Source organism: Schistocerca nitens, chromosome 1 (genome assembly GCF_023898315.1).
Source record: "Schistocerca nitens isolate TAMUIC-IGC-003100 chromosome 1, iqSchNite1.1, whole genome shotgun sequence".
NCBI classification, from domain to species: Eukaryota; Metazoa; Arthropoda; class Insecta; order Orthoptera; family Acrididae; genus Schistocerca; species Schistocerca nitens.
Window position 1 is genome coordinate 253,993,457 of NC_064614.1, and position 16,166 is coordinate 254,009,622.

At 43.8% G+C, this 16,166-nt stretch overlaps 1 protein-coding gene across 1 annotated transcript in view; it reads right to left on the minus strand.

The window, feature by feature from the left end:
* LOC126247391 (parathyroid hormone/parathyroid hormone-related peptide receptor-like) overlaps positions 1 to 12,565 on the minus strand; it is a 931,061-nt gene extending 918,496 nt beyond the window's left edge. Inside the window, exon 1 of the mRNA XM_049948475.1 lies at positions 12,468 to 12,565. The gene's annotated coding sequence lies outside the window, so the exon portion shown is untranslated. The remainder of the gene's footprint in view (positions 1 to 12,467) is intronic.
* Positions 12,566 to 16,166: the final 3,601 nt, after the last annotated feature.

Consider the following 16,166-nt stretch of genomic DNA (forward strand, 5'->3'; position numbering starts at 1 on the left):
GCGATTTCTGCGACTTACTACTGTATGAAAAAGTTACATCTGTCAACATGGAAAATTGCATCGCAACAAACCTGTCATTGGCAAGTATGTTTTACGTTTTTTCTTCCGTTGGCTTTAATTTTGTATTAAAGAAACAACTGTGAAAATATTAATAGTGTAATTAATATGTAAGTAGCCGTACAGTACCGTAATAGTTCGTATTTAGAAAATGAATTCTAACATATTGTTATGTTCACAGGTACCTGAACTACATTTCAGTCACTCAGTAAAGTGATAACTCAAAATATCATTGTCAACAGATCTGAAGAAATTGCCACTGCGTCTTTACACCGTTTTCGTCAGACGAGAGGTTAGTTTCTAAGCGTTTCGATGGACTTAATTACTTCAGTGAGATCGTTCTTGCAAATGTGATATTCATTATAGCAAATATTAGCAATCTACTCTGTCAATTATATTTCTAGTAATTAATGACAGCAAAAATTGTTTAATAATCCTTGTGTTTTTGCAGACACAGTTCTGACTCTGATTACTGGTTGCTGTACGTATCTATCCACATCAAGGCTGTTGGGAGAGACTTGTGAAGATTCAAGACAGCTCTTAGAGGATTTGCAGTTTAAAAGTGAAACAATTGTGAAGTAAGTGTGTGAATGATTAAGCTGTGTTTTATTGAAGTTGTTGTGCGATTTTAAAGGAATAATAAATGTCAAATACAATGAGTGAATAATAAAAATCTCATTTTCCACATGTTTAAGCCGTCCTATACCCATAATTTTCCGCCACTTACTTATTGGTAAACACTTGTTGGAGAGCGACATGCCGCCCCCCCCCCCCCCCGCCCCCTTTCTCCACAATCTTGGTGTGACACTGACCTGTAACATATTCCGAAGTCTACAATATGCATTTTGAGGCTGTTGATATGAAAGTGGGAAGTACAGATCTTCCAGTTAAATCAGGAATAGCTTAAGTGCATTACTTGAAAGTAACACAGGAAAAGCTTACTTATGTAGGTGGTAGTAGTGTCGGCAAAAAGTTCTTGTGTGTGAAGTTGCCATGTAGAACACCAGGTGTAAAACTTTTCTCCCGAGTCTTGAACTGTGTCGGAACAAAAGTGAGGCATTCATATGACTTTTTTCATTTCTCTACACTTATACAGATGTCTGAGTTCTGCTGTGTTAACATTGCAAAGTCCTGTAGGCATGTGGAGTATTAACCAAAACTGTCATATTGGAAGCAGAATCAAACACATTTGTTACGTTACTTGATATTTTCAGGAGAAAAGGGCAATGTTGCTTCTTATTAATATAATACATTCAGAGTCACAGCAGTATTTGACCAACCATAACTGATGCTGAATGTGCATGTCGTCACATAATATGAAAGGCTTATTTCAATAGTGGTACAAGTCCATTACCTCCACTTTTCTGTCTATAATGCTTCTGAAATTAGTGATCCAAACAAACATAAATAAAGGTTCATCTCTAGCAAGAAGCCATATGCTTGAATATTTCTGGTATCTCAACTGCAGATTTTTCAGCGCTCATTTAACTTTACGACTCTATATCTCAAAATTAACAAAAATAGACTTGTACCACTATTGAAATAAGCCCTTCATATGCACACACAGCACATCGATCTCGTGAGGCACAAGGCTCTCATAACGAAGTACGTACGTCGATCAACAGATGACACTAGGAAAAGTATGTTAACTGCGCTTTTTAGTTGCTACTTGCAACTCTTAGTTGCGATTTGTCACAGAAATCGCAGTTTGACTCGGTAGCGAATAGCGTAGTATGAACTTTGCTCAACAGATGGCAGTGCTAACTGCGCTTTTTAGTTGCTACTTGCGACTCTTAGTTGCGACTTGTCACGGAAATCGCAGTTAGACTCCATAGCGTACCGCAGGGATGGGCGTAGTACGAACTTTGACCCACAGATGGCACTGTTAACCGCGCTTTCTAGTTGCTACTTGCGACTCTTAGTTGCGACTTGTCACTGAAATCGCAGAAAGCAGTGCTAAATTCGACCAATAGATGGCTCACGTCTTTGAATGTGAAATACTACTTGCGACTGCTAACTGTGACTGAAATCGCAGTTAGATTCTGTAAAGTTGCTACTGTGATATCTGTGACTTCTCAGTCACTGCGATTTCTAACAGATACGCGATTTCCTGCCCACCACTAGGCTCTAGACAGGAACGATAAAAGGCGCCACGCCTCGCGTCGTAAGCTGCCGAAGCCCAGGATGGATTCTGAAGGTTGCAAAGTCGAAAGTGTACTTTCCAAGCTCGTTGCAGGCTATGAACGAGGATGACTCGGATCGAAGGATGGTGATGTGTTGGTGAATGTGCCAACACCTTGTAGATAGAGGAGGCCGAAATGCACGCTATCTAACGCAGACTGGCGTGAATTCTGGAACAGGATAAGTAGTGAATTCTAATAAGAAAAGTATGCAGCTCCTCTAATACTTAACTTTTATTTATCCTTGTTGTGAATACAGCATTCTTGATGAGACATTTCATACGATAACTATCAAACTATGTAAGGCTAATGGCGCCTTGCTAAGTCGTAGCCATTAACTTAGCTGAAGGCTATTCTGTCTCTCGGCAAATGAGAGCAAAGGCTTCGTCCGTATAGGCGCTAGCAAAGTCGTCGTACAACTGGGGCGAGTTCTCGTACGTCTCTCGAGACCTGCCGTGTGGTGGCGCTCGGTCTGCGATCACACAGTGGCGACACGGGGGTCCGACATGTACTAATGGACCGCGGCCGATTTAAGCTACCACCTAGCAAGTGTGGTGTCTGGCAGTGACACCACAGATGGAGTACTGCGATTGGTTTGAAGGCAAGCTTCGTGAGGATGGATGGTTTTCAGGGATGGTTATCTGGCCTGACGAGGCACAATTCAAACTGAACGGTACAGTAAACCTCCACTACTGCGTGTACTGGACTCCTGAAAATCCTCACGTTCATATGGATAAACAAATTAACCTAGCAGGTGTTAATATGTTGTGTGGTATGTCATCGTTTGACTGGCCCATTCTTCTTAGAAGGTACCACAACCGTTGAGGTGTACCAGTATTTTCATATGCTGCAAATATCGATTTTATCTGCCATCTGAGATGTGTTTGGAAATTAAAGATTTTACCTACAACAAGATGGCGCTCCGCCTCATTACCACAGAGACGCCAGAGCCTACTTGAATGAAGATGTACCTGGGCCATGGATAGGTCTAAGAGCTGTTGAGTACCCACCACGGTCTCTAGGCCTTATATCTCTTCACTTCTACCTATTGGGGGCCTTGAAAAATGAAGTTTATTAACAGAAGCCAGCTACACTGAACGAGCTACGAAAACCATCGAGGCGTCCTGTACGGCAATACTGGTAGCCGTAGTTCGGTCAACAGATCAGCGTCATCAACGTTGTTTGGCTGCTAATGGCGGTCACTTTGAACACATAAAGTAACCTTCTCCCCGTGCAAGAACTGTGACGGTATGTCATTTTGTTCCATAAATATTGACTATAAAAGAGTGTCTACATTTTTCTGAACCCCTCTATATAAGAACGTGGCACTTCGTGTAGTGATCACTGTACAGTTCATGTCATCAGTGCACTTAATTTTTATTGAGCGCCCAGCAGGAGTGGCGTCTGATAACGATCAGGCATTGAGACCCGTCGTTGTGATCTGTCACTTGAGAATGGTATAACAGTTCGAAATAACGATGATAAATGCATCTAAGGGGAGGTTTACTATCTTTGGCCCGAAAAAAGCATGTTTTTGAGAATTTTTTTCTCGGGATGTGTTATAGATAACAATGTCAAATTTCGTCAAAATGTTTATTGATATTTTCTCTACAAAATGGAATTTTTTCGACTGGAAATGTCAAAGAGCAAAGGGGGAAGTGCCGTCGGAACGAAACAAAATTTCGATGTGGACCTCCACGCGTGGTATGTCACAGGTCAGCCGGCTCGTCTGAAAATAGGATGACAAAGTGATGTTATATTCGTTTTTCTTCCTTCTAGTTGCAGTTACAAGTGTTTTGAAAAGTTCACGGAAGATGACTGTCAGTATAGACTGAATGACGTAAAGTGTGCCGTACTGCTTGCGTTTCTCATTTTGGTTATTGTGGTCCACAAGATATGCGTGGAACTGGTTACAAGAGCCGTGCTATGTCACCTGCATGTGTGAAACTCATTCACGATCACATAGACATTTCCTGTACAAGAGTAACTGAACTCTTCACGTGGATTTAGAAATTCGACTTCCAGGCTCACAGTCAGGCTGTGCGCGAGTTACTACAAATAAAAGGTCCCAATTCTGGCATTACCTTTAAGTATTACGCCAAATATTTCAGGAGGCATTTCAATTTATTTTGTATCCACAACATCAAAAATGAATGCCTGTATGCCATCAAGGCATTGTTGGGAAAAGAGCAAATGAAGTGTACTCCTTCCTGTTTGATTATATAAAAGAATGTGTCCCAGAAAATTTCAAAGAGCTACATTTGTTTCCGACGGCCATACTGGAGAAAATAAGCATCAGTATGTGCTTCAAAAGTCTGCGCCTATCGCGGTTACTAACAGTTTAATGGAGTGAAACAGTATTTTTCCGTTTAGGGAACATTCGTATAATGTGTGACACGAAATTTTTCGTGGTGAAACAGGTACCCAGAAGAGCTGCCAGAATATAAAGGGTGTCCCAGCTATCTTGTCCACCCAAAATATCTCTGGAACAATAACAGCTATTGGAAAACGACTTTCACAGGTATCAATGTAGGGCTGGGGCCCCTGAATGTACATATTTCGAAACATTCTAAAACGAAAGCATATGTGTTTTTTTAACACAAACTTATGTTTTTTTAAATGGACCTCCTATATTTTTTCTTCAGCAATCCATAGCATGACAAAGCACATACACAATGGCGTTGATTGCATCGCAATATTCCCATTACATCCCGAGATATTGAGACGCGAAGTTGACGCTTGAAACACCCGACATGCGCTGCTAGCGCACGTCCTGAGGCTCAGGCGTGAACCCCATGCTGCCCGTAATCGCGATGTGATTGACAATTAAGTGTCCCTCTTGATAAGTATGGAGGTGTGCATTTTGAACATAGTAGGTTACAGACAACTGTTGTGGCTGCTGAATACATAGGAGGGCTACAGATGCATACATTCAATCTTTTACACGCATACAGAAAAGTTTTGGATCACCCCGGTTCCCAGAACTCTTGAAGATAGACGTTGACTATGGTGATTGCATAACAGACACAGTCCCTTTGACTGTTCAGAGATGTCACTAAACCCGCCCAAGTCCGCAGCTCGTGGTCTCGCGGTCGCGTTCTCGCTTCCCGAGCACGGGGTCCCGGGTTCGATTCCCGGCGGGGTCAGGGATTTTCTCTGCCTCGTGATGACTGGGTGTTGTGTGCTGTCCTTAGGTTAGTTAGGTTTAAGTAGTTCTAAGTTCTAGGGGACTGATGACCATAGATGTTAAGTCCCATAGTGCTCAGAGCCATTTGAACCAAACCCGCCCAAAGATGGAAACAATCATGCATGAGCAGCGCCTATTAGACGGAGAGGGTCCGACAGCCGATCAGTTCCAGTCATTCCACCAGGAAGGAGGTACACGGCTCGTGTTGTCCTGTTTCAGAGGAAACCACTCGGCCTGCAAGATCCGGGCAATCACAGAGGGTGGGATTATTGGTAGTTGGGAGCTCCCTCAGGGACTTGGCTGACAAGAAGAAAAAAAAAAAAAACTAATGTGCACTCCGTGTGCATACCGGGTGGAGTCATTATAGATGTGGAAAGGGTCCTCCCGGATGCCATGAAGAACACAGGGTGCAGCCAACTGCAGGTACCAATGATACGTCTCACTTTGGATAAGAAGAGATTCTCTCTGGTTTCGAGCGGCTAACAGAAGTGGTAAAGGCTGCCAGTCTTGCTTGCAAGATGAAAACAGAGCTGACCATTTGCAACATAGTCGAGAGGACCGATTGTGGACCTCTGGTACAGAGCCGAGTCGGGGGTTTGAATCAGAGGCTCAGGCGGTTCTGTGACCGTGTAGTGTGCAGATTCCTCGACTTGCGCCAAAGGGTGGTTGGGTTTCGGGTTCCGCTGAATAGGTCCGGTGTCCACTATACGCAGGAGGCGGTTCACGGGTAGCAGGGGCTGTGTGGCGTGGATTGGGCGGTTTTTTTAGGTTAGAGGGTCTCGGGAAAACACAAGAAGGGCTTCAGTCACAAAGGGAGCAGGCTGAACACAGGAGGAACGTAGATAAAGGAACCATTGGTATAACAGTTGTAAATTGTTGTAGCTGTGTTGGGAAAGTGTCAGAGCTCCAAAAGCTAATAGAAAGTACTGATGCTCAAAGCGCTATAGGCACTGAAAGCCGGCTAAACGCGGATATAAGCTCAGCATCTAACAGTGTTCAGAAAGGGTAGGCTAAACACGGTTGGCGGTGGCGTGTTTGTTGCTGTTAGAAGTAGTTTAACTTGTTGCGAAATTGAAGTAGATACGTCCTGTGAGTTAGTATGAACAGAGGTCATTGTTGGCAACCAGAATAAAATAATAATAGGATCCTTTTACCGACCTCCCAATTTAGACGATACAGTTGCTGAAAGGTTCAAAGGAAACTTGAGTTTGATTTCAAACACGTACCCGACTCATACGAAAATAGTTGGTGGTGACTTTAATTTACCCTTGTTACGTTGGCGAAAAAACATGTTTAATTCCGGAGGTACGCATAAAATATCATCTGAAAACGTGCTAAACGCATTCTCTGAAAATTATTGCGAGCAGTTAGTTCAGGAGCCCACGCGAATAGTAAGCGGCTGTGAAAACACACTTGACCTCGAAGCAACAAATAATCCTGAGTTAATAACGAGCATCAAAACCGATACAGGGATTAGTGAACACAGGGTTGTCGTAGCGAGATTGAATACTGAAGCCCCAATCCTCGAAAAATAAGCGCAAAATATAACTATTCAAAAAAGCAGATAAAAATTCACTTGACACCTTCCTGAGAGACAATCTCCACTCATTCCAAATTAGTAATATAAGTGTAGACCAAATGTGGCCTGAATTCAAAGAAACAGTATCGGCAGCAATTGAGAGATTTATACCAAATAAATTAACAAACGACGGAGGTGATCCTCCTTGGTACACAAAACGGGTTAGAAGACTGTTGCAGAAACAAAGTAACAAACATGCCAAATTTAAACAGACGCAAAATCCCCAAGATTGGCGATCTTTTACAGAAGCTGGAAGTTTAGCGAGGACTTCAATGCAAGATGCTTATAACAGTTTCCACAACAAAACTTTGTCTCGAACCCTGGCAGAAAATCCAAAGAGATTCTGGTCGTATGTGAAGTATGTTAGCGACAAGAAACAATCAATGTCTTCTCTGCGCAATCCCAATGAAGATACTATCAAAGACAGTGTTGCCTAAGCAGAGTTACTAAACACAGCCTTCCGAAATGCCTTCACAAAAGAAGAGGAAGTAAATATTCCAGAATTCGAACGGAGAACAGCTGCCAACATGAGTAACGTAGAAGTAAATATCCTCAGAGAAGTGAAGCAACTTAAATAATTTAATAAAAGCAAGTCTTCTGATCCAGACTTTAAACCAATTGGGTTCCTTTCGGAGTATACTAATGCATGAGCTCAGTATTTAACAATAATATACAACCGTTCGCTCGACGAAAGATCCGTACCCAAAGACTGGAAAGTTGCACAGGTCACACCAATCTTCAAGAAAGGTAGTAGGAGTAATCCATTAAATTACAGGCCCATATCGTTAACGTCGATATGCAACAGAATTCTGGAATATATATTGTGTTCGAACATTATGAATTACCTGGGAGAAAACTGTCTATTGGCACACAGTCAACATGGGTTTAGAAAGCATCGTTCCTGTGAAACACAACTAGCTCTTTATTCGCATGAAGTGCTGAGTGCTATTGACAAGGGATTTAAGATCGAATCCGTATATTGTAGTAAAATTGCTTGCTTGTGGAATATCGTTTCAGTTATGTGACTGGATTTGTGATTTCTTGTCAGAGAGGTCACAGTCCGTAGCAACTGACGGAAAGCCATCGAGTAAAACAGAAGTGATTTCTGGCGTTCCCCAAAGTAGTGTCATAGGACCTTTGCCGTTCCTTATCTATATAAACGATTTGGGAGACAATCTGAGCAGCCGTCTTAGGTAGTTTGCAGGTGACGCTGTCATCAGAAGATCAAAACAAGTTGCAAAACGATTTAGAAAAGATATCTAAATGGTGCGAAAATTAGCAGTTGACTCTAAATAACGAAAAGTTTGAGTTCATCCACATAAGTCCTAAAAGAATTCGTTAAACTGCGGTTACACGATACATCAGTCAAATTTAAAAGCCGTAAATTCAACTAAATACCTAGGTATTACAATTACGAACAACTTAAATTGGAAGGAACACATAGAAAATGTTGTGGGGAAGGCTAACCAAAGACTGCGTTTTATTGGCAGGACACTTAGAAAATGTAACAGATCTACTGAGGAGACTGCCTACACTACGCTTGTCCGTCCTCTTTTAGAATACTGCTGCGAGCTGTGGGATCCTTACCAGATAGGACTGACGGAGTACATCGAAAAAGTTCAAAGAAGGGCAGTATGTTTTGTATTATCGCGAATTATGGGAGAGAGTGTCAGAGAAATGATACAGGATTTGGACTGGACATCATTAAAGGAAAGGCGTTCTTCGTTGCGACGGAATCTTCTCACGAAATTCCAATCATCAACATTCTCCTCCGAATGGGAAAATATTTTGTTGATACTGACCTACATAGGGAGAAACGGTCACCACGATACAATAAGGGAAATTAGAGCCCGTACGGAAAGATATAGATGTTCGTTCTTTCCGCGCGCTATTGGAATAATAGAGAATTGTGAAGGTGGTTCGATGAACCTTCTGCCAGGCACTTAAATGTGATTTGCAGAGTATCCATGTAGATATAGATGTAGATGTCTAGACGGTCAATACCGCGGTTCGATCGCGTCCGCATTGTTACTGTGTGCAGGATGGGCTCTCAACAAGGGAAGTGTCCAGGCGTCTCGGAGTAAGCCAAAGCGATGTTGTTCGGACATGGAGGAGATACAGAGAGACAGGAACTGTCGATGGGATGCCTCGCTCAGGCCGCCGAAGGGCTCCTACTGTAGTAGATGACCGCTACCTACGAATTATGACTCGGAGGAACCCTTACAGCAACGCCACCTTGTGGAACAATGCTCTTTGTGCAGCCACAGGACGTCGCGTTACGACTCAAACTGTACGCGGATGCGCAACTTCATTCCCGATGTCCGTGGCGACGTCCATCTTTGCAACAACGAGACTATCGAGCGCGGTACAGATGGGCCCAACAACATGCGGAATGGACCGCTCAGGATTGGCCCCACGTTCTCTTCACTGATGAGTGTCACATATGCCTTCGACCAGACAATCGTCGGAGACCTGTTTGGAGGCAACCCAGTCAGGCTGAACGCCTTAGACACACTGTGCATCGAGTGCAGCAAGGTGGAGGTTCCCTGCTGTTTTGGGGTGGCATTATGTGGGGCCGACGTACGCCGCTGGTGGTCATGGAAGGCGCCGTAACAGCTGCACTATACGTGAATGCCATCCTCAGAACGATAGTGCAACCATATCGGCAGCATATTGGCGAGGCATTCGTCTTCATGGACGACAATTCGCACTTCCATTGTGCATATCCTGTGACTGAGTTCCTTCAGGATAATGGCATCGTTCGACTAGAGTAGTCAGCATTTTCTCCAGATATAAACCCTGTCGAACATGTCTGGGATATATTGAAAAGGGCTGTTTATGGACGACGTGACCCACCAACGACCCTGAGGGGTCTACGCCGAATCGCCGTTAAGGAGTGGGACAATCGGGGTCAACAGTGCCTTGATGAACTTGTGGATAGTATGCCACGATGAATACAGGCATGCATCAATGCAAGAGTGTGTGTGTTGGGGTTTACGGGCGCTCAACATCGAGGTCATCAGCGCCCATCAATGCAAGAGGACGTGCTACTGGGTATTAGAGGTAGCGGTGTGTACAGCAATCTGGACCACCACCTCTGAAGGTATAGCTGTATGGTGGTATAACACGCAATTTGTTTTTGATGAGCAATAAAAAGGACGGAAATGATGTTTATGTTGATCTGTATTCCAATTTTCTGTGTAGTTTACGGAACTCTCGGAACCGAGGTGAAGCAAAACTTTTTTTGATGTGTGTATTTCCAGAAGAGCGTATGTTTTTAATTTTAAAAAGGCTGGCTGTTAACAGGAAAAAAAATGCAAGACATTTATCGTTTGACTGATTGTATTGCGCATGAATATAGGTATTTTTACAATGTTCCGAAGAAATATCCTGTTCGTAACAGTGCTGTTACTACTGCTGCTGATTGAAGATCAATGAAACCGTTTTGTATGTACTTTGAGTATACAATACTGTGAATAAGAATGAGTAAAAGAAAGAAATAATCTAAAACACTATCAAAATCATTACTTGATCATTTATATGAATTTCTTCCTCAAGGAAAGAAACTTATTCTAGGATTCTTCAAAGATATTGCACTACTTATCAGCTACAGTAGTGGATAAATATCCATTTCATTGTGTTCTTCAAACATTAAAAAGTCCACTCTGCTACATTCCATCTACTCACCTGCAGAATGTTTTCCTTGGTTTGCGAAAACTTAAGATGTTAGAGTACAGTGCTTTAACAAATGGCTGTAACAATTATAAAACGAACAGCGGACCTGATCAGGTTGCCCTGAAAAGAGCTACTGCAAAGACGGTGAAAAAGTCGATTTTAATAGTTATTCTAGCTTCAAAATAACGTGACCTAATACCCAAACGGTTTCGTTCAAATAGACACTGGCCCGCGGAACGCTACGAAATTGTGTTAGTCTTAGGCGCCACTCTACTCCAGTAGACTGATTGGGTAGTTATAAAATTTCGATCAGTTTCGAGGAGCTGCAGGTGCTGAAATGGGCAACGGGGTAGTGCCTTCTGGAACGATATAAGAAACTGAACCAGCGTGTGTTCTGAAGAACAGTTACGCGTTATGGCAAGCATTTTCGATTATACAGGGTGTAGCTAAATTCCCTCTATATGTTTTGAGGACAGGTTCCTTCTACCGAAAGAAGAGCGTAATGTCTAGTAAACATGGCGTCTAAAGTGCAAACTTCGATACTGTGAAACACATTTATTCTACTGCAAGCTCTTTGCTTTCCATATTTTAGGAGGAGTTGGTATGGACCAAAACAAGGTAAGAATTTCCAGTAAACATGGGCTCTAAAATTAATAGTTTAAGAGCTATGAACATTTGTTTATCCTCGCTACTCTCTTTTGTTGGGCAAGTGCTCATAGCGTTTTGTATCTGCATTTTAGAACCAATGTTTACTTGCCACTTTTCTTTGTTCTGGTCCATACTATCTCCTTCCAAAATACTGTACAGGATGGCAGCTAGTCAAGTAATATTTTAGGGAACTGGTTTAAGAAATTTATTTCAAAGGCCCAGTGGAGTCTTTACAAGTTTTCTCCCAGAATAATTCACACCGTCTCAAAAAAAAAAAAAGTGACACAAGTCGCTTGCCTTTCAAACCCGAGGCGGTTCTGTCCGCCATTGATCTTAGCCAATAGCGTGCGCGGGATACCGATCACGTGTGTGGACGCCGGAGCGTCCTACGGAGCAGAACACAGTTGCTTCTCTCTCTTGTAATCCAGACCTGGAGCATAACAGGCGTCTTTTTGGAAGGTAGACCTCCGGCTCTGCCTTTCGCGACCGGCCACGAACGTAAGTTAATATGAACCGCTTCCCCTTCTGTTGCCCATTTTAATATTCGACCTCCTAGACTGGCCTGAACCTGCTAACATCCGACCATAGGCGCGCCCTTTGTACTCTGTATATTGAAATATATCCTATTCATTGTATTTAATTTCCTGTTTTGTCATTTAACGGTAGCCCTGGATGCCCACTATCAAATCCTGACCGGTCGACCTCCAGCACACTGCCGCCACGAGGCATATTTAACAGCCTTCTTTCCCCTTTCCTGCCAAGCTACACATTAACATCGGGTGCAGAAGTCCCTTGTAAACCTCTCCTAACATTACAATTGGTGTCAAAAGTGGCACGTTACCCGTCTGTATAACGTTACAATTGGTGTCAGAAGTGGGATGTAACAATTATAACCCCCCTTCCTGGCACATTAGCGGCACGTATAACTTTACAATTGGTGCAAAGAGCTTGCTGTGGAAGAGATGTTTTTCACAGTATCGATGATGAACAAATGCTCATAGTTCTTGAGGTATGTATTTTAGAACCCATGTTTACTAGTTTTTTTGGTTTTGTTTTGGTGTAAGGAACTTGTCCTCGAAACCTGTAAAGGGAATTTAGTTACATGCTGAATATAAGATAGAGGAAGCTGTTGGAAAGTTACCTGGAGAAGCACTCGTGACACAGCTACCTCTCCTGCTGCGAAGTGCGATACCTGGTGCACACACACACACTGAACGGCGAGCTGCGGTGTTCCGGCCCGTAGCGAGATTCGCGCGCGTCCCGCTCCGCTGCCGGCAGGCCACTGTTGTGCGTGTGTTTGTCGGCGCCTCACTCGCGGGTCCGAGGCCGGCCGGCGGGCAGATAATCCGTGACGTCACCACAGCTGCCGCGGACCGCGGGACGCGCCGGGGCCACGCGCTGCTAGGAGGCCTCTGACATGCTGGCTGGGGCCAGGCCAGGCGCCGAGGTCGGGGCACCAGTCTACCAGCGGTGACAGGCGGGAGATTCGCAACATTGGGGGTTTGGACGTAGCCACTCACAAGAGCTGGCGAATTTGCACTGTCCATCAGTTTATACGAGGGGCGTTTGAAAAGTCCGTGCAAAGACCGAGAGATAGCACCACCGGTGCGTATCGAGGTCATGTTTAGTTAGTAGCTGAACCGTGAATTTACTTTCAAAATCTTTTCTCAAAGAATTTCCTTTATTTACTAGCGATTAATCAAGAACATTAACTCATTTAATCACACTAGGTGAGCGTGGAAGTAGTTGCCAGCGAGTAACTGATGAAAATGAAATTACCTGTAACAAATGCTAATTTTATTCATAAAAGCCTTTTCAAAAACAGATTTAAAATTTGTAAGCAGAAAGCACCCTCGAAATTTCTAGTTACAATTTTATTTAGAGGCAGAAAGAACAATATTGACAGTATGACCCTTCGGGACGAGAAGCTTGCCGCACCCTTTCAACACGGCCGTAGTCACGACCGCTCACCTCTGAAAGACTACACTGGTGCATATCTGCAAGACACCAAAATTACTTTAAACAAAAAATTTTAACAACCTCGTGGTCGAGCGGTTCTAGGCGCTTCAGTCTGGAACCGCGCGACCACTCCGGTCGCAGGTTCGAATCCTGACTCGGGCATGGATGTGTGTGATGTCCTTAGTTTAGTTAGGTTTAAGTAGTTCTAAGCTCTGGGGGACTGATGACCTCAGATGTTAAGTCCCATAGTGCTCAGAGCCATTTGAACCATTTAACAACCTCACACAAACGAATTAACTACGCACCCTTTAAGAGGGATGGAAATGCTACAAACACTCACACTAAGAAATTATTTGCCACCGAATGTGCAATTTGTTTTTAAAAGGACTCTTACGGTGGAAGGGTGGCAACTTCACAAAAATGACTATTTAAATAAAATCCATGAAATTCAGACTTACATAAAATGCTCTATATTACACATATACCGCCTCGCAAAATGATAGGCGAGATAAAAACATATTTCAGTTATTCGGCCTTTACACCTTAATTCTATAAATTCGTTAACACCGAATCCGACAAACATGACAGAGACAGCTATTAACGTGTGACAGATTGACAAGGGGGATTACTGAACAACCCGAACCGCAGATTGCTCTACCCCCCCCCCCCCCCCCCCCCCCCAACCCCACAAGGGAAAAACGGACCACCCAATTCACAAATAACCACCTTCCCGCGGGTGGGCAAACGGAGAAGAATGGTGGGACGACCCCAAAACACGCGGCTGGTGACCTCACCAAGAAAACAAGTAGAATTTAACAAGTAAATGAAACAACATATCTCGAATCACTTATCTTCTAATAAACAGCCATTTTTGGCGAAGACCTGGCGCAGCAGCCCCAACGCTCTGTTGCTCTCGTGTCGGCCGCGAAGCCACTACCCCTTTCTATACGGCGCGGCCCACTGGACTCACGTGGGGACCTCACATGCGCCGACGCTCAAGGCGGACACGTCATCTCGTGTCTCAGTGCGTGACCGACCAACCGACCGATCCAACCCCCAATGACCGTTGCCCGAGCAATTCGAGCAGACTGGCGACCTAACGTGCAGACTCAGATGCAGGAACTCAGCCCCGACCGGGCGACCACTAGCTGAGTTCTGTTACTGGCGGAATGGCAAGACTCTCATTTTCTGGCTTAAAGTTTGATCCAAACGACAGACATACTCGCACTCCGACGACAGACAGACACTAACTGCCGCACAAATGCGAACGAGAGACAGACCAGCAACTGGTGGCGCGAGACTGACCTAGCCTCACTCCGACTGACCACCCTGCCGAGCTGATAGCGCCCCTTAAATGCACGTGAACAGGCAACCTTTCCGCTTTCCCACCAGAGGGAGACACCAAAAGCTGCGATTACCACAGCGACGCCACCGCCAGAAACGGAGGGCGACTGCTTCACACTACGCGCTGCGGCGTGCTCTTCAAAACAGCAATTTTTACCACGGCTCAGTAGCATCTTTGGAAAGAACACACACCAAGTTTCAGTCATATTGGTCTATTTCTTTGTGTTTGGCATTCGTGTGAATCAAGGAAGTCGAGTGATTGTCAAAAAATGGACGAAAAAGAATTTCGTATGGTGATTAAGCATTACTTTATGAAAGGCAAAACGCCTCAGGAGACTAAAGAGAAGCTTGTTAAACATTACGGTAACTCTGCACCTTCGATTAGAACAGTTTATAAGTGGTTTCAAAATTTTCGAAGTGGCCATATGGGCACAAGTGATGCTGAACGTTCTGGACTCCCTGTGGAAGTTACGACTCCAGAAATCATTGATAAAATCCATAATATGGTGATGGGTGACAGGAGACTTAAGGTGCGCGAGATTGCTAGTGCTGTGGGCATCTCGAATGAACGGGTACATAATATTTTGCATAAACATTTGGACCATTTGGACATGAGAAAGCTATCCGCAAGATGGGTTCCGCCATTGCTCACGCTTGACCAAAAACGGAATCGTGTGAAGTGTTGCAAGGATGGTTTGCAGCTGCTCAGAAAGAATCCGCAGGACTTTAAGCGTCGTTTCATCACTGTGGGTGAAACTAGGATACATTACTATACTCCTGAGACTAATCAACAATCATAAACAATGGGTTACCAAGGGAGAATCTGCACCAAAAAGGGCGAAGACCATTCCTTCGGCCGGAAAGGTTATGGCGACTGTCTTTTGCGTTTCGCAAGGGATAATCGTCGTCGACTATCTGGAAAAGGGTAAAATTATTACATGTGAATATTACTCATCGTTATTGGACCGTTTGAAAACCGAGCTGCAAGAGAAACGCCGGCGATTGAACCGCAAAAAAGTCCTTTTGCACCACGACAATGAACCAGCGCACACCTCAACAGTTGTGGTCGCAAAATTAATGGAAATAAGATTCCAACTCTTTTTCACATCCCCCCTGTTTTCCAGACTTGGCTCCCTCGGACTACTATTTGTTCCCCAATTTGAAGAAACGGCTGGCGTGACAAAGATTTTATTGAAAGAGGAGGTGATTGCAGCAACTAATAGCTATTTTGCAGACTTGTCAATTCCTATTATTCGAAAGGGATCAACAAATTAGAACACCGTTGGACGAAGTGTATAAGTCTAAAAGGAGACTATGTAGAAAAATAATAAAAGGTTTACCCCAAACACGTAAGCAGATTTTATTTTTGCACGGACTTTTCAAACTTCCCTCGTATGTACATTAGTAATTTTGAGAACATTTCCCCTGGAGAACAGCGGTACGGCAAAATATACGGCAAAAATAGCAAACAGTCTCGACCTAAAAAAATATTGGACGGTTTCTGTCCGTGAGTACATGAGGTCTGCCTGTTCTCGGT